This window comes from Natrix helvetica, assembly GCF_964273705.1.
Source record: "Natrix helvetica genome assembly, chromosome: 2".
In the NCBI taxonomy this organism is placed as follows: domain Eukaryota; kingdom Metazoa; phylum Chordata; class Lepidosauria; order Squamata; family Natricidae; genus Natrix; species Natrix helvetica.
Window position 1 is genome coordinate 112,480,957 of NC_138552.1, and position 24,333 is coordinate 112,505,289.

General features: G+C 38.8%; 1 protein-coding gene across 1 annotated transcript in view; it reads left to right on the forward strand.

The window, feature by feature from the left end:
* The window catches only part of ADGRL3 (adhesion G protein-coupled receptor L3), a 586,346-nt gene that overhangs the window by 124,592 nt on the left and 437,421 nt on the right, over window positions 1-24,333 (forward strand). Inside the window, exon 2 of the mRNA XM_081943236.1 lies at window positions 4,542-4,607. The gene's annotated coding sequence lies outside the window, so the exon portion shown is untranslated. The remainder of the gene's footprint in view (window positions 1-4,541; window positions 4,608-24,333) is intronic.

A 24,333-nucleotide genomic window follows, 5' to 3' on the forward strand; every position in this document is an offset into this window, starting at 1 on the left:
CCATTACTAGGTTACATGAATTCAAACATATATTCTGAAAGCAGTCATGAACCATTTTTCTGTTGCTGGCAAGAAATAACATGGAAACTGAACCTGAATAAGACTTAGCTTTCACGTTTTTAAAGCTCAACTGAAGATGAACATGGCTCCTCATTATTCCATGTCTGAACTAAGTTGGAATTTCTATCATTATAAGAGCTTTATAGAAGAAGAAAAAGGGTCCAATGGAGTCCAGAAATACCGTCTACTAGGATTCACCTGGTCACCTAAATTAAGAAGTTGAAGTACTGTTAAGTACATTGCAGTTAAAACTCTTTAAATTAAAATGCAATTGCTCTGTCAACTTGAGAAGAAATTTATTCTAACCTTTTTCTATAACAAAGTTCTCTTAAATTAAAATATATATATATACTTTATATTACCATTTGATAAAAGTGTATTTGTTTTGAGGTGAACCCAAAGGGATAACTGTCAGAACAAGCTTTTAAATTCTTTGTGTATCCATAAAAGCACCCCCTAAAAGCAGTTAAGCCTTTGAAGAAAGAAGAGATGGAATTAGAGCAAGAATTGCTAAGGGCAATGCAGCCCTGGAAGAGCTCCAAGTAATTCTAAGGAAATTCTTAGGGAAATGAGCTGTTATTTTAAATTATTTATTTATCTTTGTCCTTAATGTTTTTATAATGTTCAGTTGACAAAAGTCTGTATCTTGAAATAGAAGCAATTATGTGCAACTGTTATTATAGCTAAAGTTTTTTAGAACACCCCCCCCCCCGAAAAAAATATTGACAGAAACTAAAATCTTTATCTTGTGTGCAAGGTTCTGCTGCCTTATTTGTTCTACACAAAGTGTGCTACTGGTTAACTGTGCAGGAGGGCATCTCATAACATTGTGAAAGAAAACTGGCATCACCTTTCTCAGTAACAAAATCCTATGGCTTTGTACATTGGCAATTCTTAGTCAAGCATTTTTCACCGAAAACTGCAGTACCCCACCTTGAAGATTCTTCAGTCCGATGAATTATGAGTTTTTACATTTTTGTTATTGAGAGTAGATGAAATACGGGAAGAATGGATTTTTTTAAATGAAATACTGGACAAAGTGTTACGTTTTTAAAATTGTTTTTGATTTATGGACGTGTTTATGGAAGGAGGAGAGAGTTATCTTTCATATACCTTCTTTTTTCTTTTTTCTTTTTACTATTTCTTTGCATTCCTCTTTTTCTTAAATTTATTTTTTATATTTTCCTTAATTTGTATTAGTTTAATTATCTTTGCACTTGTAAACTTTAATGAAATTATTTTTTAAAAAGAGACAGACCTTTATTCTGAGCTGTCTTCTGCCTTTTCTGTGTATTTTCCCAAAGGATCAGGTGATCAAGGTCACTCATTTGCAAATGTAATGGTGGAGGTGTCAAGGATTTGTATCACTGCTGCATAGCAGTTCAGCTAACTATAGTATTATCTATAGTATTGGGAACCTTGATATTCCCAATATCACAAGGATTATAACTGCCAGCCCCTCAGTGTAGATTAGATCAGGAAATCAGCCCACATAAATACTGGAACTCTTCCTTATCATTGTAGAGTAGACTATAATAACCCAATTTTGAAATGATTCTCTCTCTTTCCTCTTACATGACTTGCTTTAATATAAGAGGAGAGGAGAAATTTGACACACACACCCACTGTCTATTCAGGTTAGCCTGAAGTTTACGTAAGTCCTTCAGCCATTGGAGAGCAAATGATCCAGTCCCACTCCATCCCTCCAGAGACCGGATAGACCAATCCCACCATCAGCTCCTGGAGGGCAGCCAGCCACAATCACACTGACAGAAAACTCAGAAGTTACTCTTACTCCATGAATGAAAGCAAATATGTGTGTTTCAGGATAATGTTGCAGGATCTCATCTAGGTCGGTCACTAGGAACAGAGATTTAGTCTTCCAAGCTTTTGAATTGATGTTGGAGCCCATCCTCAAGAAACTTCTCTCTACTTCTTTCTTCCTTCTACAATTCTGGTAGAGAGAAGTTAAATCCAGGTGACCAATCCAAATTGATCACTCTTGCTCCCACTGCTTTTTGCCCTTGGTTATTCTGTTTCTCTGTTTAGGTAAGGAAATATACCTGAAACAATGTTCCAATAGATTACAGATTGTCTATTAGAGATAAGAGATACAGATCATAGATAACATTTCCCATGTCTGCCATGATTATTAGAATACCTCCTAATCTCTGCTGAAAGCTGAAATAAATGAAAATAATTATCAATCCATAAATGGCTTCTTTGGCTGTGGTCCTTTTAAGATAATCTATTTAGTTCAGGGAGAGCCAGGCTGGTGCAGTGGTTAAGGTACCAAGCTAGAAACTGGGAGGTTGTGAGTTCTTCTTCCACTTTAAGCACCAAGCCAGTGCCCTTCTCTCAACCCTAGGAAAAGGGCAAGTGCAAACAACTTCTGGAAAATCTTGGCAAGAAAACTGCAGTCAAGATTGACTTGAAGACACAATAAATAAAAATAAATGCAGTTCTTGGAGTAAGATTTAGAAAAACAGAGGTCCATTTATTTATATTTTTACACGAGGAAGACCCCAACTGCTATAACCTTTTTCTTTTTCAGGAGAATGGAACAAAGATTTATGAGAATTGCCATTCATAAATGTCAGTGCAGTGCTGCAGAAATTGCTGAAGGAAGCCTCAGAAGCAAAGCGAAACAGTCCTTTGTGTTTCTTTTAGAAATGGAGAAAAAAGGGAACCTGCTTTGTTTGTATCTATTTTGATGGTATTTGAATAAATCAGCTTCCAATTAAATCGCTCCATCTGAACTTTTTTCCAGCCTTGTTTTCTTTCAGGATTAAATGCCTCTGAATGTCAGCAATTTGAGAACAACTGGGTGCATTCTGAAAAGTCTCGTTGGGTTTTTATACCCAACTTCTTATCTTATACCAATCCAGCCTCATGTAGCATGTTAATAGCAATGTGGCATGTTCAAGGGTTTCAAGTAATATATACATAACAAACAGAACTCCGAGGCAAGTAGATTCCTTAAAGAACAATTTATTGGCACGGACTGGTGAAAATGAACTCTAAAGGTTCCAGCGGTTTTCACCTAATTAAAAGTCATCATCCCCTTTCCCAACCCATCAGTCACATGGCCCAATCAAGGTGCTGTCTGGTTGCTTGGAAACTTCACTCCTCTTCAGCCACTTGTGGGAATGTCCTTGGTTCTCAGGGGAAACTATTTTGTTTTGACTACAAAACCCCAACTATCTCTATTCCCCTCTCCCTATCCCTCATCACCAGCGTGGCAATGCTGAAGCCTCCAAGATGGCCTCAGTCAGGCCAACTTCAGAATTGAAGTCAGAGGAGCATAATACGGGATGAATGTATTTCTTTCTCATAAAATTCTTCCTCTTTAGGTCAAAATGGCCCCAATATTGATATTATTAATATTTTTTAAAAAATAAAATCAAAGGAATGTGTTTTGGAATATTTCCCAGATATCATTTCTACTGTGGATTAGACTTCTCTCCTGAATTTGATTTTTGCTTTTGAAATAGTGGCACATTTAAAGAGCTATCATATGACATATTTAATTTAGTCCCAATGAAAGAACTTAGATAATGTGAGATACCTATTGAGAATCACAATTAAGTTTCAAACAGCTATTTTTTTAAAAAAAAATAAACTGTTTTGAGGATAGTAAAGAAGATTAAACAAAGGGAAGATGTATTATACAGGTTTTGCCTTTAACACTCCTGCAAGATGCTGCAAGATATTCTTCCTGTCTTCCATTTCTTAATTCTAAAAGGCATATGGAGCATGTACTAGAGACTGTTCTATTCTAGCATTCCATTAGTGTACTAAAGTTTCTTGGAAGACACAGGAATGTACCATTCATCTGCTTTGCCAGAGATGAGGGTTATCTGGAAACAAAAGGGCAATTTTACAGATCATTTCACCCATCCCATTTGATGATATGGTTGGTCTGACTCAGCTTAAATATTAACTTTCATAAGTATGTTGCAGATGAGAGGTGATTAGAGATGTCCAGGACAAATAGGTGAACATATTTTGTTATTTAAATTTACCATTGGCTTTCTGTATAACTTTGGAACAGGTACATTTTGTTGATTTGACTGTTGTACAAAATAAATAATGGGATTTTTAAATACAGCTTTTCAATTAATGGCATCAGTTCCAGCAAATATTCATGTACAAATGGTAGATTTGGTTCAGAGTTATTTCTTGCATTATAACTATCTAGCCATTTAGTTGGTAAGTTTGATTTATTTGACCCATTCTGAGTTTTATGTGGAAAGACATATATTTCATAATACTTCCTATTATGGTGTATACAAGTCTCTAAGAAAAACAATTCTGAAATACAATTGCCGCATAAAGCTTTAAAGATAAACAGTGTAAGTAAACTGGGAATAATTGTTTCAAGTGTTCTACATGCAAGGTTGAAGGCTTGTCTATAATTGTGAGAATTTATTGGAGGCCCTTGTATGTAAGCATAATTTTTTTTTCTCCTTTTCCTTCAGAAATGCTGAATTTGATATCCTGCAGAAAAGATATATGGATTTCGAGCAGCTAAAGAACTAATACAGGTAAATTACATTATATATTATAGCTGAACTTAAATATAGTATACACAATAGCTGCTAGTACTGCAAAATGTTTTGGAATGGCATAAATTTAATCAAATTTTACTATACATTGAGAACTTACAGGCAACCTCTGCACTTGCAGTACAGAGGAGGTGAGCTGTGTATCTTCTGCATTTCTTGATAGATCTGTTGGTGAGCAGCTCAAAGGACACATGTTTTGGGAAGTGCTATAGGAAAAGCTGTGAGGGCTATGAAGCAAAGCAAAATGAAGCCGCATGGTCATTTAACTTTGTTCTTGTAACTGAGAAAGATGTTTTGCAGTGTTTCACTCATTGCACTTACTTGTTTTGCATTGCACAACCTGCTGCTGGTCACATTTTCTATACTTAGCCTATGGATTTGACAACAGTATGTCATGATTTATTATACAATGTGTGCCTGGTGCTGGCTGATTGGATTGGACTTCTCCATTATCTATTTTCTGTTTGATTCCAATGTCCATTTTGTGGTATCTAAGTGTAGAATCTATGTTCATGTTCTTTGAAGCTGTCCTTTTTCAGGTTTCAAACTCACACACACTCAGTTGCTAGATGAAAATAGAAATTTACTCAAGGCTAAGTAGATAATAGGAGAGAAGGAAAGAAATGTAAATCATAACAGTCTCTGGGAAAGAAAGTTTGCTTGCATAGCATCACTTTCAGTAGGGACGCCACAGAACAGAAGTCAAATCTATTCCAAAATTCAGAGATCCAAGTCAGCCAGTCCAAAGGTCAGGGTTCCAGGAATCACAAGCAGAATCATAGAAACAACAAGCTAGAACAAAAGATCAGAGAGTTATTTCCAACAGAGGAACATGAGTCAGGATTACTTCTTAAATCAGGCTGCAGCCAGGTAACTTTAATTAGGTTAGTTATTCTCTCGCTTGGCAAGTACCCTCATTGAGTGCCTTCATTCTGCTTTCTACTCTAAACCAAGGGCATGGGGTCTAATCATCTGATCACTCCAGCTTTTCTGATGGTACCTGTGTTTGAGCAGCCTCAGGTGATTCCTGACTTGGTGCCCCCTAAGGTTGATACTCCACAGGGTCAGGTGGAGCAGCTTCTTCAGAATCAGAGTCTGAGTCCTGGGCCATGACAGAAGTGGAGTTAGACAATTAACAACAAATTTGCAACACAAAATTCTTATTAATTTATCTCTTGAATTAATGCATTTATCTATTCCTGTAATTTCACGTTCCTTTATTTCTCCACTTTTCACATTCCAGCTACACATTATCCTTTCTTGATGCTGCATTAAGACCTCTTATCATTTATTTAATTCATTTTGTGCATCTAAACAGAAGTATGAATTCTTGTTTAATTTTTATATCCATTAATTTTGCTATCTTTTTATTGATTTATTGCTGAGCAGTGTTCTCTTTTTATCATTGCCTCATATTCTTTCATACAGTCATAGGCCTTGAACAGAATATCATGTAGTCATCATAGTTGAAGTGAGCCAGTGTGTCTACCTAAGTTCACTTATTCCTAAAACATCCGGTTTAACACAGTTAAGTTCTGTTTTTCCCCATGTTCATGCTTCTCACTTTCCACATTCCAATTGCATGTTTTCTCATAAATTAAATTCTTCTTTTTGGTTTTTGTTCCACCAATGATGAGACTTCCTTGAAAATTTGGTGACCATTTCCAAATCTACTTGTGAGGATTCTACACTTCCTAAGAATACTCTCTGACTTGGACTGATTTCATCATCTGGAAGAAAAATTTAGTTTTTAGGTATTTTGCAGTAAGAGTAAAACAAAAGCTGAGTCAGTATCTTGTGCTTGGTCATTTTCTCTGTATTAAGAAATATAAATAGCAAAATAACTCGACTTCATTATCAAATAGTGTCAGATTATTTTTCCTTACGTGTTTTAAAATATTGCAGTCAAAAGCCATTTCTGAGCATTGCAACCAAATATCTACAAATTTATTTAATATTTCCACCCATGCAGGCTACAGGGGTTACAGTTTATGTAGTGTAATCTCAGTAGAGCTCTGTCCTTACTTTAATTTCTATTCTCTTTAACCTCCTCAGAGAAATTGACAATTGCTAATTATCAAGAGAAAACTATTTGCAAGAATCATAATTAATGTAGCTAACTTTCTCCTAGCAAGATCCAAACTATCTGCACCAGATTCAGTCCACGGGTGTTAGATTCATATGAACCAATTTTCATGGAAATTAACTCAAGAGCCTTGCGGTATTTTTGGGGGGGTTAGAATATTTTTTTTTAAAAATGAATAGTGGGATAGCATGGAGTTGTGCTTGGTTTTACAACATATCAAAAATATTTATCAGTTCCCAGAGGAGCTCTGTATGTGGCATTGATTGACTTCAAAACAGCTTTTGATTTTATTTCTAGACAACAACTGAAGAACAAATTGGAGATTGCTGCTGGCACTTATTAAAACATTGCATGATAACATCTATGTTCAAATCAGATTGACAGCCAAGGTCAGCTCTCTGCTGTGGTGCCTACTTCCAAGGGTGTTTAACAAGACTGTAGTTTAGCCCTTTGCTATTCAGTGTTTTATATCAATGATATGGTGGAAAAATGCAGAATCTGAAAAAAATCACCTGCCATTTAGCTATTACCTCAATTTTTCCCCTTGGATTGAGAAGAGCATCAGGATCAGTTGCCTCCCACTGCATGTATAAATTATCTGTTCATTAAATATGAGAAAAATAGTGTTTTTAAAGAGCCTTCCAAGATTTAAATATAAATAGCAAAATAATGGAAACATGATTGAATAGATATTTTTCCCATGCTAGAGGCACCTGGAGGGCCAAAATTCAGTCATTAAAAGAAGTGGTAAAAAGGAAGGTGGACAATATGTTAAAGTAAAAAGAATCTTAGACTTTTTTCGTATCAGAAATAAATTAAAAATGCTTGAGGCCAAAGTAAATAGCATGGCTTTCAAATATCTGCTTAGAAGGACATAGAGCTGTTAGATGCTGTTTAATTAGACACATTTTATTTCTGCAATATTTCCCAAATCCAGTTGTTCAGGCATCAATGGCATCAATGAACATTTGAGTGTACATGATATATGTTAACCCTTGGCTTAATAATACAGGCCTTTTGACTGCTCTGATAAATTCCAGTCTTCCTTGTGGGAATCACTTATTTGCACTTAAAGGTATCATAGGCTTTCACGTAATACACCAAACTCAGTGGGTTTTGAATAGGACATACTATTATTTAAGCAATTCTCCAAAGTGATTTCAGTTAAGCACATCTTCCTTTAATTGAAACCAGTGAAAATTGTTGTATTTGCCCATTATTTGTTTAATATTACATGCCAGAATACCAGAACAGCTTTTACACTGGCCTGTAATAGCCTTCCATCTGCTCTTTAAGACGGCAGGCATAGCATCTCTCTTCACATGGTGAATGGAAACTGCACCACGCCCATTATAAATCATATCAAATTTTATCATAGTCATGGATCATTATATCAATCTATGTATGTATGTATGTATGTATGTATGTATGTATGTATGTATGTAGTGTAATACATTAATGCAGCCTAGGATTTCATATATTATATGCAATTCTAGGCTGCATTAATAGAGAGATAGAATTAAGATCACATGAAATCTTACTACATCTTTATCATGCCTTGGTAAGGTCACACTTGGAATATGGCACCCAGCTTTCGTCATTACAATATAAAAAAGATGTTGAGATTCTGGAAAGAGAGCAGAGAAGAAAGATGATTGTAGCTCTGAAAGTTAAAACATGAAGAACAGTTGCACATGGGTATTTCTAGTCTAGTGAAAAGAAAAACTAGGGGTGACATGATAGTAGTGTTCCAATATTTGAGGGGCTTCCACAAAGAAGAGGAGATCACACTATTTTCCAAAGCACCAGCAGGCAGGACAAGAAGCAATACTCATAGTACCAAATACTCATCATGTCAAATTTCTTGATTTCGTAGAACAGATTAATAAAAGTTTAGCTGCAGGATTTTCAAAATTGTTTACAGTACTAAGGATAAATTATACAAATTACACTTTATAATACTATAACTGTATTGCTATTGGTATTTTTGTCTGTTAAATCTGTGCACTAAATTAAATCTGGTGATTAAGAAGTTTATCTAGTTGGAGATCACTTCCGGTTCCTGTAGGTGCTCCTCATCTCCCCGGTGGGCTCCTTTTAGGAGCACAGAGGGCCCTGGAGGGGTCTCCTGCCGCAGGGCGGCTTGCTGGAATCCCCCAGACTCGGTGGCAGCCGGTGGGGGTGCTTCCAGCCTCGCCCCAGGAGCCGGGGAGCAGAGGGGGGGCATGAAACAGCTGCTGGCTGTCTGCCCTTTCGCCAAATGGGCTCTGGGAGGAAAGAGTTAAGTGAAAGAAGAGTGGCTGAAGTGCTGGTGGGGAGAGATCCGCCCTAATCTCCTTAATCATCGTTAACAGATAAGCAGCATACTATTGTAAGTTTTTGTTCAATCCATTTGAAACTGAAAGATTAGAGGGGCTGTTTCCTTCTCTTTACCCCCCCCCCCTCTCGGACAAAGCGGCATTTGAACTATCTCTCTCTATATCGGAATGGAGAGAGAATAAAGGCTGACCTGCCACTTGTACTAACTATGTGAGAAAGACTGATATCACAGCTGCAAGAGGTGATTGCTGAGCTGTTTTCTTAAAAGGAAAAAACTTTATGGAATTCCTTGTTCTTCTCCCTGCGAAAGGAGGAGCCAAGATGGTGCCCCTCCGTCTTCATCTTTGTACTTATAAATAAAGTCTGCCTTTTGAAACTACCTTTGGAAAAAAAAATCTCTGGTAATTGTCTTAATACCCCCTCTGAAGGTGCTCTGGACCTCGCCTGTTATGTGGGCTTCCTGATTAATTTTGACTATTCGACTTTTCCTCTTTTGGTGTACCTCCATGCCTTGGAACTGTGAAGGAGAACTAACTTTTCATTTTTGGATTTGCCTGCCGCCTTGGACCGGCACAGCTGCACACTCCTCTGACGCCATTTTCTTTGTAAAAGGCTTATCATCTCTGAATGCAGATAAATGGGGCCCAAAAAACCACCTACGGGCAAGTCATTCTCGGCTCCTGCTTCTGCCATCTCCAGTCCAAGCATGCAGCAGATGAAAATTACTTCATTGTTACAACAAGAAGGGACTGGAGAGAGCTCAAAAGAACTCTGTTAACCAAATATTTCAGGAAATTATGAGGGATCAAAATGAGTTGAAAAAAGAGGTGACAGATTTCAAAGATGAACTCAAAAGTATACAACATCATATAACAGAAAATAAACAAAGAATTGGGGTGTTGGAGGAGGAGGCAGCTGGATTGGGGGAGGAGGTTAAGGCAGTCCGGAAGGAAAATTTTATGGCAAAAATAGAACTTGAAAGAATGTCCTTTTTTCTCAGATTCCAGAGCCTACCAGAGACAGAAAATGAAGATCTTAAGGATATTATGAGTACAATTTTAGCAGAATATATTAAGAGAAATAAAGAACAGTTGTGGTGGGATATGGATCTGGTTTACAGGATTAATTCAGCATATGCTAGAACACACAATGTTCCAAGGGAGGTACATGTTAAGTTTCTTAGGAGGACCACGAGGGATGAGGTGCTAGGAGCCCAAAGGGAGGGAGCATTAAAATATAAAGATAAAGAAATCACCATTCTTAAGCAAATTCCGAAAAAAATAAGGGAAAAAAAGAGGAAGTATTCTTCTTTATCAAAGAAATTATACAATAAAGGAGTTTGGTTTAGATGGTTATTGCCAGAGGGAATGTTGATTTTTTGGGAGGGAAATAGAATTAGAATTAATACAATGGAGGAGACAGAAGCCTTCATTAAAAAACATAGTTCTCTCCTAGATGACAAAAATAGGGGAGGTGGTGAAAAAGGCAGTAATGTGCAAGATATGAAGGAGTGGGGGGGCTGTGGCTCCATCTGGGGACAGGGAGGAGGGAGCAATATCAAAAAGGCTCAGGTCACAAAAATAAATGTATTTGAAATACTATGGTAATTGTTGATATACTAGAAAATGACAAAGAAAGAGATGATTGAAAATATGGTTGACATAATGTAAAACAAGATTCTGTTTATGCTTATCTTTTATACGTAATTTTTAACATTGTAAAAATTGTGAGATTTGGGGGGATTTCTACCACTAGCATGGGAGCTGTGAAAATTTTCTATGTACCTTTTTTACCTTTTCCTATAAATGTTTAAAAACCAATAAAATTCTTTTTAAAAAAAGTTTAGCTAGTTCGGGATTCAAACATGCAGCCCATTGCCTGCAATGTGATCCCCCAAGACCTTCAAATGATTTTCTTCAGCCTGGAATAGTACTCTGTGGGATCTGCAAGTTCTTCTCAGCAAGACCAGGGCTCTGAGATCCTGTAGATATGATGGCTGTGCCATTGGAAACTCTCCAGAAAAAGAACTGGCTTCAAACTTTGGCCTACCCCACCCAATCTCCCAAAAACAGTAGGGTAGATGCATGGATGGATGGATAGATGGGCTATGCTTTTCCCAATGAGCATGTCACCCTCCAGGGACCCTTGCTGCTCTCACAATCTGAGGCAGACTCTGTTTCTGAGGCAGTGCCGGCCCTGTCAAGGCAGAGACAGTAGGGAGTCTGACCAAGAGGCTGTGGCTGCCTAAAAGAAGGAAGGAGGAAACGGCCAAGGAGGAGAGGTTCAGAAGCAGCTCCTGTGCAGTGCTGTTCCTTTTCCAAGCAAAGAATCAGAGCATCAACAAGTGAGCAAACAACCATAAGTCTCTCTGTTAGGCAAAGGTAAAAAAGGAAGGAGTCTATATGAACCAAAGAAAGAGAATGGAAAGTAGATGAGCAACTCATTCAGCAATTGAAAGATCTTTCTGCTTAGAAAACAGAAACAAATTTGAGCATCTCTTAGTAGGATGAGTTTCCTATATTATATCATCCTAGATATAATCTGAAAAAATACTGCATATTAATTCGGTAACAAAATATTGATGTTTTGCTTTATGAAATATGGTGCCAACTCAGTGGCCAAAATAAATGGCTATTTTGCAGCTTTTCTTTCTAAATAGCTGCTTCACAGAAGGTTTTTTTTAAATATTTAATGTATGTAATAAATTCTGCACCAATATATGAAAAGGCTTCAGTGTCTCTGCCTTCAGGCTAATGTTGGCTTCCTGCAGCACTTATGACTTTGAGAGCCCTGATTTTAATGGAAACAAATGTGACTATCCTGTGCTTCTAGGAATCCAACTTTGGCTGTTAACACCATATAAATATACGCTGCAACTGAATCATTGTAGATAGAGCAACAATAGGTTCTTATGGAGTTAAAAACAGTAAATCTGTGGTTTCCAACATGAAGCCCATAAGGCTGTGCAAAGCTTCAAAGGAGTGCTTTGCTTCAATGATACTTCAAACAAAGAACTCCTTAGATGCTGCTTCTAAGAAGCCTCTGAAGAGCAGAGTGACTGGCTGAGTTGCTTCACTTCATGTTGCATATTTAGTACCCAGAAGAGGCATTTGTTCATAGATAGAGCACTGGATGAAGCATCTTCACATGCAAAGCATATTCAAAAACTTTTCTTCTGTCTATTATAGGCATGTCAGAGAAAGAAAGAAAAACAATACAGAATGCTTTGTTGAATGCATTGCCTTTTGTCTTAATGATTGTTTGGGATTGACTTAGTTTACTACTATGTGTGCTTATCGGGGCTCAGGAACCGAATTAAGGACAGTCCAGGAATTTCTCCATATTATGTCAAAAGAATTGAGTCACAATTTTTCCAAGTTATACCTGAAGAGTCAGAAATTCAGTCTTGGATATTCTGCAGACAAAGCAGAAGTTCTAGTAATGTCCTGTGTTTTAGAGAAATGACGGGTGGGCATTTTGTAGAGTAGCAATGGAATCTATGCCGAGTTTCTTTTGCAGTAAGGATGGAGACATTCACAATTAATGAGGGCAAGACATTATGGAAATATACTAGTTTATAATCATCTTGTGAGATGTAAGGAGGGAGGAGGTAGATCTTCACCTGGGGGACATGTATTTCAAAGCAGGGGAGATTAAGAAGGTTTGCCACCTGCCCACTCTCTATTGTACTTTCCCCAAGGAGGAACCCAGCAGACACTCTTGAGATATTTCTCTTGGATGACGAGATGTAATTTTGGCAAGATGGTTCCTGATTGATCCCCTTGTGATAACTTTTATAAGTGATAACCACCAAAGCCCACATAGCTGTACAAAATCAGAGAAGCAAAAATGAGCCCACAGATCAAAATAAGTTATATTTAGTGCTAGTCTGTGTTGCAAAGTGTAATAAAAAAATTCCAGTGTTCTCTCACTGTGTGTGATGAGAAAGTTCAAGGCCTTTCTGGAAGCATCCTCTTAATACGTTAGAGTTAGATCTTCCCTGCTTTATGTAATCTTACATGCTAGAAATGACTGGCTTGAAATGGCTTCTGATCCTACTGGCACTGACTGGCTGGTATTTTTGCAGGCAATAATACTCCCTTTCTTTTCTGTTGTTGCTGGCTGCCAAATTCTCCCATCCATGCACCTGTCTCATACTTTCCACTTCCAGCAGCACTTCCTGATTCTTACCTATGTCTTACAAACCATTAAGCCCAAAGGAAAAAGTTGTCGCTAAATTTCTATTAGCTAATACATGTCCTAACTAACAACTGGTCTGGGTGTTGTCTTTAAGTATGCAGATAGACTTCTGTTAGCAACTTTAGTGATCGTTTGCAGTTTATGATGGTGATGAAAATGTAACTTTGCAACCAACCCTCACATTTAGAACTTTTACGGGTATGTAAAAAAGAAAAGAAAAGTTAAACCCCATTTTCATTTCCCTAGAAGTAAATACAGGTAGTCCTCGACTTACAACTATTCATTTAATGGCCATTCCAAATTACAACGGCACTGAAAAAAATGACTTACAACTGCTTTTCACCATTGCAGCATCCCCATGGTCACATGAACAGAATTTGAGCAACTGGCATGTATTTATGATGGTTGCATTTGTGTCCCGGGTCATATGATTACTATTTGTAACCTTCCCAGCCAGCTTCCGACAATCAAAGTCAATGATGAGCTGAGCTGAGGTGGCGCTGTCGTTAGAGTACAGTACTGCAGGCTACTTCAGCTGACTGCTAGCTGCAGTTCGGCGGTTCAAATTTCACCAGGCTCAAGGTTGACTCAGTCTTCCATCCTTCTGAGGTGGGTAAAATGAGGACCCAGGTTGTTGGGGTCGATATGCTGACTCTGTAAACCGCTTAGAGAGGGCTGTAAAAGCACTAGGAAGTGATGTCTACGTGCTATTGCTTTGCTATGATGGAAATTTGCTTAATAACCTCAGGATTCACTTAACAATTGCTGTGATTCACGTAGCAACTGTGGCAGAAAAGATTATAAAATGGGGCACAACTCACTTAACAACTATCTTGCTTAACAACAGAAAAGTTGGGATCAGTTGAGATCATAAATTGAGGACTACCTGTAATAAATCATCAGAAATCTGGACAAGAACGATAGGACTGGAATAATTCCCACTTTTGCTAGTGTCCCAAATTTTTCATGTTGGGAATAACAATAATCTGATTATTTATATGCATTGACTTAAAGAAACACAGAAGAAATCCCATATTTAAAAGTAACAGTTCAGTTAAAAACATTATAAACTCTTTTCTTTTACATTATTTTTTAGGATAGACACCCTAATGCCCAATTACACCAAAATTTTGATTTCTGAACTATGTTTCATGAAACTATAATCATTTCCAGCAGGGAAAGTTTAAAAAAAAAAAGAATTGTGAACTTGGTTCTCCAGATGGTATGCATATCCATTATTGCCTGTATTAAATGGGACATACTATTCACTCATTGTCTAAAAAACATTGAAAAACAGAAAAAAGCCTTTTTTACAAAACAAAACTGATGGAAAAGTTAAATGTTTTTCCCCAGAACTCAGTTACTAAGAGATACTACTACCGTATATACTCAGCTAAATAGCTCCATTTTTTAAAAAAGGAAACTAGGATTCGGGGACTTATGGCTCATCAAAGAGGCAACTGTCTCTCCTGTTCCCCCAAGGATGGGCTCATGCATAGATCGCTGGCAATATTACAGGCTTCTGGCATATTCGAATATACCAGGCATGTTAACAATTGCTGGGTGAATTGCAGGAGCCATCTGTTTCTCTAGGAGTTTGGCAGAATCGGCATCTATGTCATTTTCTAGTTAAGAGGAGATTCTCCCTTAGTTAAACATTTTCTTGTTTGGGGGATTGGCTCAGTTTGTATGAATTCTGAGAGATCCCTACCCATACTTAAAATGAGAAATTTTAAATGCTAAAATCTAAAGCCTCTGGGCAAGTAAAGAAACAGAGAATCGTGATTTCAGGATCACCATATTATTTGGGGCATTCTGAGTCTAGAAACTATGTAGCTAGGGAAAATCATATCCAGTGTTCTCACTTTAACCCAAAACACCCTATTTCCAAGAATTTTACATCATGGTTAGGACAACATGAATCTGTCCTAACCAAAAGAAATTCTTATTTTGAATGGCTGTTTTGATTTTTCTCGATGAAGCAGTTCATTTAATTGTTTTCTAATTCATGTTTGGCTCAAGTCTTTATTTTTTAAACAAATAATCCTCCAACTTTGGCTAATAAAAGAGCTGGAAAAGTTTCCAACCATGCTGCCTGCTTTGGCTAGGTTTCATGGGGTGAGAAATAGGACTGGTGAGAGTATAATACAGTATTGGCAGTTACAATTTCAGGCTGAGAAGAATAATTTTGCATTCTGCTGATACGGACAATGTTCTGGTGTGTGTGTGTGATGGGGAGATTAGAGAAGAAACTTTGCACTTGCTTTGTGTATTTTTCTTTGGCAGCGTGACAGTTGGAAATTCAAAGGAAATGTTCTTGAAGGGTAATCAAAGGCTTGCCAAGATGCTTGGTCTGACTTTGGAGAGCAGTGACAGGGAAGCCAAATTAATGATGTTGGTGATGTTGGTGATGATGATGAGAATTCATTAAACTTGTATGCTGCCCAAAACTCAGCAATGAAATCAATAACAAAAGAGAGATAAAAGATGGCAAGTGTGATGAAGTGAGGGTCTCCTTCTCCTTCCCAGAGGCTGATGAGGAACTAGGTCTTCTCAGCTCTTCCAAAGGATACACGTACATTTTAGGTTGTGCCATTTAATGGGCTGAAAGTTAATTTTTGCAATTTTTTCACATATTCTAAAAATATGTGTTGTTACACCAAGAATTAAAATCTTCTGTTATTTTGGGAATTGTACAATGTTTAGCTTGATATGGTAAATCCACCTCTGATCATAAGAGCCATGTATTAACATATGTAAAGTCTCCTCCTTCAAGCTTTTGTCAATGGCTTTCTTCTCCATGAAATACACCAGATTATTTGCAATCACTTGAGTGAAACAGTGAAGATATCTTCCATCTGGGTCACTGCACACAGAATTATATTCTTTTTTTTTTATGGTACTGGGGAATTGCTAGTCTGAATTGTTATGCTGGGGAATTGCTGGTCTGAAGAGTTGTGATATTTATGTAGTTATTCACCAAACACATCTAAATTATTAGGTTTGAAATGCAAAGCCTGTGCAGACTACGGGCCACTGGTCAGAGAAAGCGGGAGGTTTGCTTTTGCTTGTGGACTATCTTGAAATGAAATCAGCTGGAATCAATATGGCTTCTGGCCTCCAGAAAGCAGGCTCTTACTCTGTTTCCATTATCTATGTTCCTTTGGGGAGTTTTATAAGTGCTTCTGGGCCCAGGAGTCTCAAATTCTGTGGTGCCGTGCAACCTAAAATGAATGAACTGACATATACCCCACCCCCACCCCCACCCCAACATAAAGTTATCACTCTTTGGACAGGAAAGGAAAAGTCTTGGCAGATTTCTGGTGAGTACATATGCATTTAATCAGAGCACCATGACAAGGCTGGCTGAAGATACCACAGGAGCACATCCTTATACACATGCCCTGACATGAATGGTTCTGCCACCTAGGGAGGGAAGGACTAGGTGTGGAATAATAGCAGTATTCCAATGTCTAACAGAGTATCACAAAGAAGAGGAGGTCAACCTATTCTCCAAAGCACCTGAGGCCAGGACAAGAAGCAATGGGTGGAAAGTAATCAAGGAGAGAAGCAGCTTAGAACTAAGGAGAAATTTCCTGGCAGTTAGAACAATTAATCAGTGGAACGACTTGCCTCAAGAAGTTGTAAATGCTCCAACACTGGGAGTTTTTAAGAAGAGATTGGACAACCATTGTCTGAAGTGATATAGGGTAGTGATGGCAAACCTTTTAGACACCAAGGGCCCAAACTGTGCATGCATGAATGTCCAAACTGAAAGATGTGCACATGTGAACGTGTGTACATGAGTGTGTGTGTGCATGGACATGCATGTGCATATCCATGGACATGCACCCATGCACAGTAGTGACCCAAAGACCAGCTGGCCAGTGGGAGGCAGGGCATCCCAACACCTGCAGTGCAGCAAGAGGTAAGATCTTTTTCTTTCGTGAGCTTCTGTTTCGTCGCTAGGAGGGAAACACAAGCTCACAAAAGAAACGCCACGGAGATCTGACCTGGGGTGATGGCGTGTGTGCCAGCAGAGAGGGGTCTGTGTACCACCTCTGGCACATGTGTCATAGGTTCGCCATCACTGATATATAGGGTTTCCTGCCTGAGCAGGGGGTTGGACAAGAAAACCTCCAAGGTCCCTTGCAACTCTGTTATTCTGTTATCTTTTGCATTCAGATGCCCAGCTGTGTTTCCTGGATTTACAAGAGATGCAACACTCATTGTTTCCAGCATTTCCCACCCTTTTCTGAAATGGCCATTCCCTTATACTCAACTAATGTCTACAGAGGAAGAAAACCCCAAATAGTGTGTTGGGCACAGACATCCAGTCTTCAGAGCCACAACCCTCCATTATCCAACCCAACATCAATATTTGAATACATAATTCTCTAGTTACACAATCTACACCTGCAGCCTTACTGTTTTTTCAACATTCTTGTAGCATTTACTATAGCATCTTTTCATCAATTTTCTTGGAGGCTAACATTTGCAACCTTTGACTCTATTCCACTCTGATATATCTTTATTATTCCCATTAGATATTTAAAATACTACTTTTCCTCACTTCAATGTCACCTCATCATTTCATTTTTTGCAATAAAGAAACGACTTCCTTCCTTCCTGCTTCTTTCATCTTCCCTCATATACCAGATGATTATTTTTTTTCCATTTCATTAGTTCATGCATACTTCCTACCACTTACTTTTCCTACTTCCCAAGTCATAATCTTCCATATGCTGTGGGCAGTGCCAGTTGGGCACACTGATAATCACCTCCACCATCTAACACAGACAGATTTGGCCAATAAAAGTTTTCCCATAATGCTTTTAGTAAAATATAAAAAGTATAGGTTGGGTTATTTGCAGTCTTTCCTGCTAATATTATGGACAATCCTAGGGTTTTGTCATATATTGCCTAGTATGTCACAAGTGTAACCAAACCTTGGTTTTACTCCAAGCGTACTCATGGCAACTGGCATTTTTAATCTAAAAACTACCTAGCAAGCTGCTGCTCACATCCCACAAACTAGGAGGCAAGCTATATGAAGTACACTGATATGTTCTCAGAATATCTTTCTATATAGTACATATACACAAACGCGTATACATAGTTTTTAAAGAGAACTTTATTTAAAGGTGAATAAAAACACCATTAAATACATTAATAAAGATCAGAAAATGTACTATATATGATTGGGAGAGAGGGGGAGTTGCTTATTTCTTTTATTTCCTACCATTGCTATTATTTCTTCTATGGAAATATTATTTCTTGCTCATGGGGATAAGAATAGCCTTAGCAGAGGAGTTCTGGTAAATGGAGACAGGGGGAAAAATAATCATAGAACTCTAATTTTTGGTGAAGCTAGCTGCTCTGGGGTGAAACAAAGAAACAACTAGTATAATACTTAGTTCGTATAAACATTGCAAGTTTTAATAGTAGATAGTAATGAGTATTTCATTATTTAAAATCTTGGATTCTATGTTATTTATTTGGTTTGTCTTATTGGGTTTATGTAATGTGGCCCATAACTAAGTTCATTTGGATGGCTTACAAACAAATACAACAATACAGTATCAAGCAATACAAAACCAGGGGGCAAAAAGCATGGCTTCTATTATATTTATGGTTGGCAGCATGCCGAATCACTGTCCAGTTGTCTCTCCCATAGAGATGCTTAAGGAAAATATTTTCTCTGGATTATTTTCTTAACCAGTCTCCGGCCAAAATCTACACATTTGGGCCCATTCTCTTCTGTTTTTGGAGTGTTATCCTGCAGAGTCCTCAGATTTCTAACTCAATTACTTTCTAACATTCTGTTGAGCTAGGAAAAAACCCAAAAAATTAGAGTACGGTTGGAATCAAAAGTTAAACAAAAAGTAAAACAGCTGTTTATTCAATCTGAGGGCATTAACATTGCAACCCAACGAAACCAACTGTAGACAGCTCAGTGGTGGGTTTCAAAAAATTTTAGAGCCTGTAGATGTGACCTATTTTGTGGGAGTGGCTCGGCGATCATGGGAACAGGTGGGAGTGGCTTGGTTGTGTAACCGGGTGGGCATGGCCAAGTTGAAAACTCTGGTGAAACTCACTTAACAATGCTCTTGCTTAGCAACCAACATTTTGGGCTCAATTGTGATCATAAGTTCCCTCCCTCCCTCCCTTCCTTCCTTCCTTTCCTCCTTCCTTCTTTCTTGTATGTCTCTCTCTCCAACTTTCTTTCTCCTTCCTTCTTTCTCTTTCTCATTCTTTCTTTCTCTCTCTCTCACACACACACACTCCATTTCCCTCATGTCTGCCAAAGAGAAGGAAGTGTAAGGACCCCTGCCTTGGGGAGGGGTTAGATTAGATTACCTCCATGTTCCCTTGCATCCCTCTATGTTCTCTGTCCCATTTAGTCACAAATAGCTCCATTCACTTTAAAGTTGGTCACAAACTCCACTCACCCTGCATGCGCCCTGGTCCCACCCAAGGAGCGAGTTGTGGGGCGGGAGAAAGAGGGGAGTCTGTGGCTCCATGTCTCTCAATCTTCTTCCCCGCCTCGGTTCTGCGAATCTGGCACAACCGGCTTTGCCTTTCTCTGGCGGGCGGATGAGCGGTGGCTGCACTGGGAAGGCGGCTGTTATCTGCCCTGGAACTACGGGCAAAGGAGCGGCCGGTGCTCGGGTCAGCCACGATCGGCAGGACTTGGCTCCCCCATGCCCTGATTCTGGGTGCTGAACCTTCGGTCCTGCCCCTGTGGGCTTCAGGCACCGGGTGAGGTTGCGCAAGCGCCTGCTGCCCTGCCTGGCTCCCGTGACGGAGGATAACAGAAGAAGCTCTAACTGACAGAGTGTCCACTGGTTATATTAGGAAATAAAACGAAGTAAAAGTTCTCACTGTAGGTTCTGTGGTTGGGAGGTGCTGCTGCTGAGGCGGCGCAGCGGTGTCAGCAGGGGAGTCGGGGCACTGCCCACCGAGCAGAGTCACCCACAGTGAGTCTAAGAGTAGTAGCCACCGCCGCCAGGCACCCTGCATGGCCATTGCTCCTTCCCACTCAGGCCAGGGACTGGGCACGCAGAGGGGGCACAGCGGCAGCAAGGGCAGCCGAGTGGGGACAGCGCTTTTGTGGGCGCTGAAGGAAGGAAGGAATGAAGAACAGCCAAGCTGAGTAGGGGAAAAAGCTCTGCCAGGCGGGGGAGTGGGGAGGTGTCACTCCATGGTGGACTGGTCCCACCACTGTGGAGCCTTTTATTATTTTTTTTCTCTTCCCCTCACAAGAGTCGTGCCAACAGTGGAGGCTGCAGGAGGAGCAACAACCTGGCGCGTGCTCCCGATCCGGCCTCCTGTTCCTTCTTCGCCTGTTTGAAGAAGCCACACGGGGCAAGTTCCCTTCTCTTTCACAGCCGCCTCGTTTCCAATAGGGGGGGAGAAATCCATGTTTTTCCTCCCTCTGCATGGATTCCCCCCCCCCCAAATTGGAAACAAGGTGGCTGTGAAAGAGAAGGGCCCCGTGTGGCTTCTTCAAACAGGCGAAGAAGGAACAGGAGGTGAGGATTCGTTGGACAAGCCCACGGGCGCGCACTGCTCTCTCCTCTGACAGGCACCTCATTTCCAATGAAGAGGGTGGGGAATCCATGCAATTTCTTCCCTCTGCATGGATTCCCCACCACCTTCATTGGAAACAAGGTGGCTATCAAAGAGAAGAGGGCAGCGCATGCCACGTGGGCTTGTCGGGGCCTCCAGAAGCACAGGTACGCTAAGGCACGCTAACTTTCACCAACCAGTTCGCCTGTACCGGTCCGTATCGGCTGAAACCCACCCCTAAGACAGATCCAGAAGCCAACTATGTCTTTTCAATTGCTCTGACAATACTTTTACAGCATATTACCCACATATGTGTGGTTCATTGACTCGGGCTGGAAACAGTGGTTGTAGCATCTTTTGGCAAATTCCAAAAACAGGTTTGGATGTTTTGCTGCAAAAGATGGCAGAACCAGTCAATGGCCAGAATACGCTATTGATATTTGTCAGAAATTGCCCACTGCTTAGTAAACTAATCTATCTTTAGCCAAAAGAATAAATAGATTCAGAGTCACTGGGAATTGGGCAACATATAAATTTAATACATTGTAATTATAATTTTATTAGATAGAAGCAAATGTTACATTATAAAGGGAATATCCAACATCATTCCAATTCCTCAAGATACTCCATGATGTGCCGGTTGCCTTCCTGAAAAAAAATTGCAAATTGTTGAGCTAGAATTCATTCAAAGATTTAATCTTGTTGCCAATGAATTAGAGACAAATTTACCAATGCAACAAGATTTGTATTCAATATTGCTTGTTGATGAACTGTTATTAATATACACTGTTCTTATTTAGCAACCACAATTGGGATTGGCATGCCAGTCATTCAGTGAAGCCATTATTAAGTGAAACATCACAATTTTACTGTAGTTTTCCTTTTCTTTGCAAACAGTGGTGAGATTAAAAACATTTTACTACCGGTTTTGTGGGTGTGGCTTGGTGGGTGTGGCATGGTGGGTGTGGCAGGGAAAAGTTACTGCAAAATCCCCGTTCCCTCCCAATCAGCTGGGACTCGGGAGGCAGAGAATTGATGGGGCGGGGTCAGTCAGAGGTGGTATTTACCAGTTCTCCAAATTACTCAAAGTTTCCACTACCAGTTCTCCAAAACTGATCAGAACCTGTTGAATACTGTTGAGATTGGCCCAGGAGATTCTTCTGATATTTCATAAGGCTCCTAAGAACTGGATTCTTCCAGATGGCTTGAGGACTTATTGGGGGAACTTCAATATTAGAGATGGTTGACTAATTAAAACTTAATCCAACCTCCTGTTCCGTTTCCTCCTCCCCTACCTCTTGTGCCCAGGTTCCTCTTTGCCATCTGATATGAATGATTTTATTTGCTAATGATTTTATCTGCTGTGTTTCTATGATTGATGATTTTAATGTTTTTTTAAATGCTCTAATGCTTTTATGTTGTTAGCTGCCCAGAGTCATTGGATATGAGATGGGCAGTAAACAAACAAACAAACAAATAACTTGGAGGAGCATTAGTTTCTAAGGTGGGAATCATCCCTGCCAAATTGAGTGGTTAAGTTAATTCTTAAACATAAAGCAGCTGATTTTGATATTGAGCCCAAATTCAAGGCATTAGCTTAGTGCACTTTTCAATAAATAATCTTGCTAATAGACCAAGTCTGCTAGCCAACACTGATAATAAAATATGCTGATTTAATCATTCAAGAGATGGGGCTAGATAGCTGGAGCTTTGAGGTGGAGCTTTGAGTGGGATAATCAAACTAATGTGAGTTAACTGTAGCTAAGGTAATACAAACAAACAGTACCTAAGCATATTTTTCCCATGGACCAAAAGAGCTACTTTTACTTTTTATGTCTAAAATAGAAGAGAGAAAAGGATGTTAATCAACACTCTATTTAGTTGAGTATGGAAAGCCTCACAGAAGAAACTATTTGTCACAGAAAATGAAAGTAATATCTGCATCTTCTCTAATGCACATTTGAAGCACTGGTTTTGTCATGTTCAAGGGAACATCTATAAGGAAACTGATGAATGCATCTGAAGTTCCTTGGAGATATTTTAAAAGATTTCTTAGAAACAAATCGTACCATAGCAATTCAAGACAAAAAGTGAAACAGACCACTCTTTCTGCCATGCATGTCCTGGAGGAAATGAGGTTACTTGCATCTCTGTTGCTCCAATTTCCTTTTCTATAAGGAGCATAGCATTGCTAACCTCAGTGAAGGAAATTAGCAATTGCATCCATAAATCATTGAGTAACTGGCCATGATGATGCTGAATGAGAATACCTATATGCAAATCAAGTAAGCAGTCATTGGAGCTCTTTATGCCCTAATCCCGATACTAAAAAGAAATCAAAGTGTTATACTTACTCTCTTGTTACTTAATTTTTCTATATTCTACTAAAATTTTTCTGTTTGAAAAGCCATTTTTAAAACCTGAAGTTCACCTTCTAATCCAGTATTTGTCAACCTTGACAGATGTATGGGCTTCAACATACATGCCGGCTGAGGAACTCTGGGAGCTGAAGTTTATACATCTTCAAATTGTCAAGGTTGAGAAACACTGCTCTGACTTTAGGGAATAATACTGTATCTGTCCTACTTTATTTTGATGACCCCTTCATTCTCACCCATAGATGCAAACCAATGTTCAATGGACCTTCTAGTTTGTAGTAATATATTGACATGATGAAAAATTAGAAATTAAATGAAAGTGTTTTCATTTGTTAAGCAGTGTGTCAACTCCCACCAAAACTGGAAAGTTTCAAATTGAACAGATTAAACTATTTAAATATTTAGGAAAGTATTCCTGCTTTGAAGTAACAAACTTTAAAAAATGATAGCGGTACCCAGAAGGCTTCCAGGCTTTAGATAAATTTTATGGATACAATAACTTTGTTCTTGCAACAATCAAATTATTTTGAGTTAAGGTCCCAAATCTCTTTCTGTATGAAGCAGTTTTAGAATTAAAAAATATAGAAGCAACTCAGTCAACTTTTATTAAAACTATGCTTCATGTTTCTTGATCCATGGTAAGCATATTTCTACAGTTAAAACTGGGCTGCGTTTTTTGTGGATATTTAAATGAGCATAACTAAAGCTAATTTCTTAGAAGGGAATCTGTCCTTGCCCATAAGTTTATCTCCTAGAGATTATCAGTACAATTCCTGCTAACATTTGGATTGAGGAAAGTCATGGTAGGCACTTTGATTTGAGTCTTAACCAATGACACATTCAAAGTCATTATTATGAAGGCCTAATTATTTTTCAGCTAATCTCTCCATTTCTCACTTAATAAAACTTAATGCTTTATTCTCCAGTGGGTTGGAAGGGAGTCTAACAATGTCCCATAGTTGAAATACCTCTTGCCATATTTGGATGAAGCCACTAAGACAATTCTGCAGGTTTTTTTGCATTGCACCACATAATATTTGGCAATGCAAGCTAATATTTCTCATCCATACCAAATACAGACAGATCTAAAATTGAAATCTATTGTGATTTTTATAAAAATTACCAAATTCTGATCAATTTAATTGCTTTT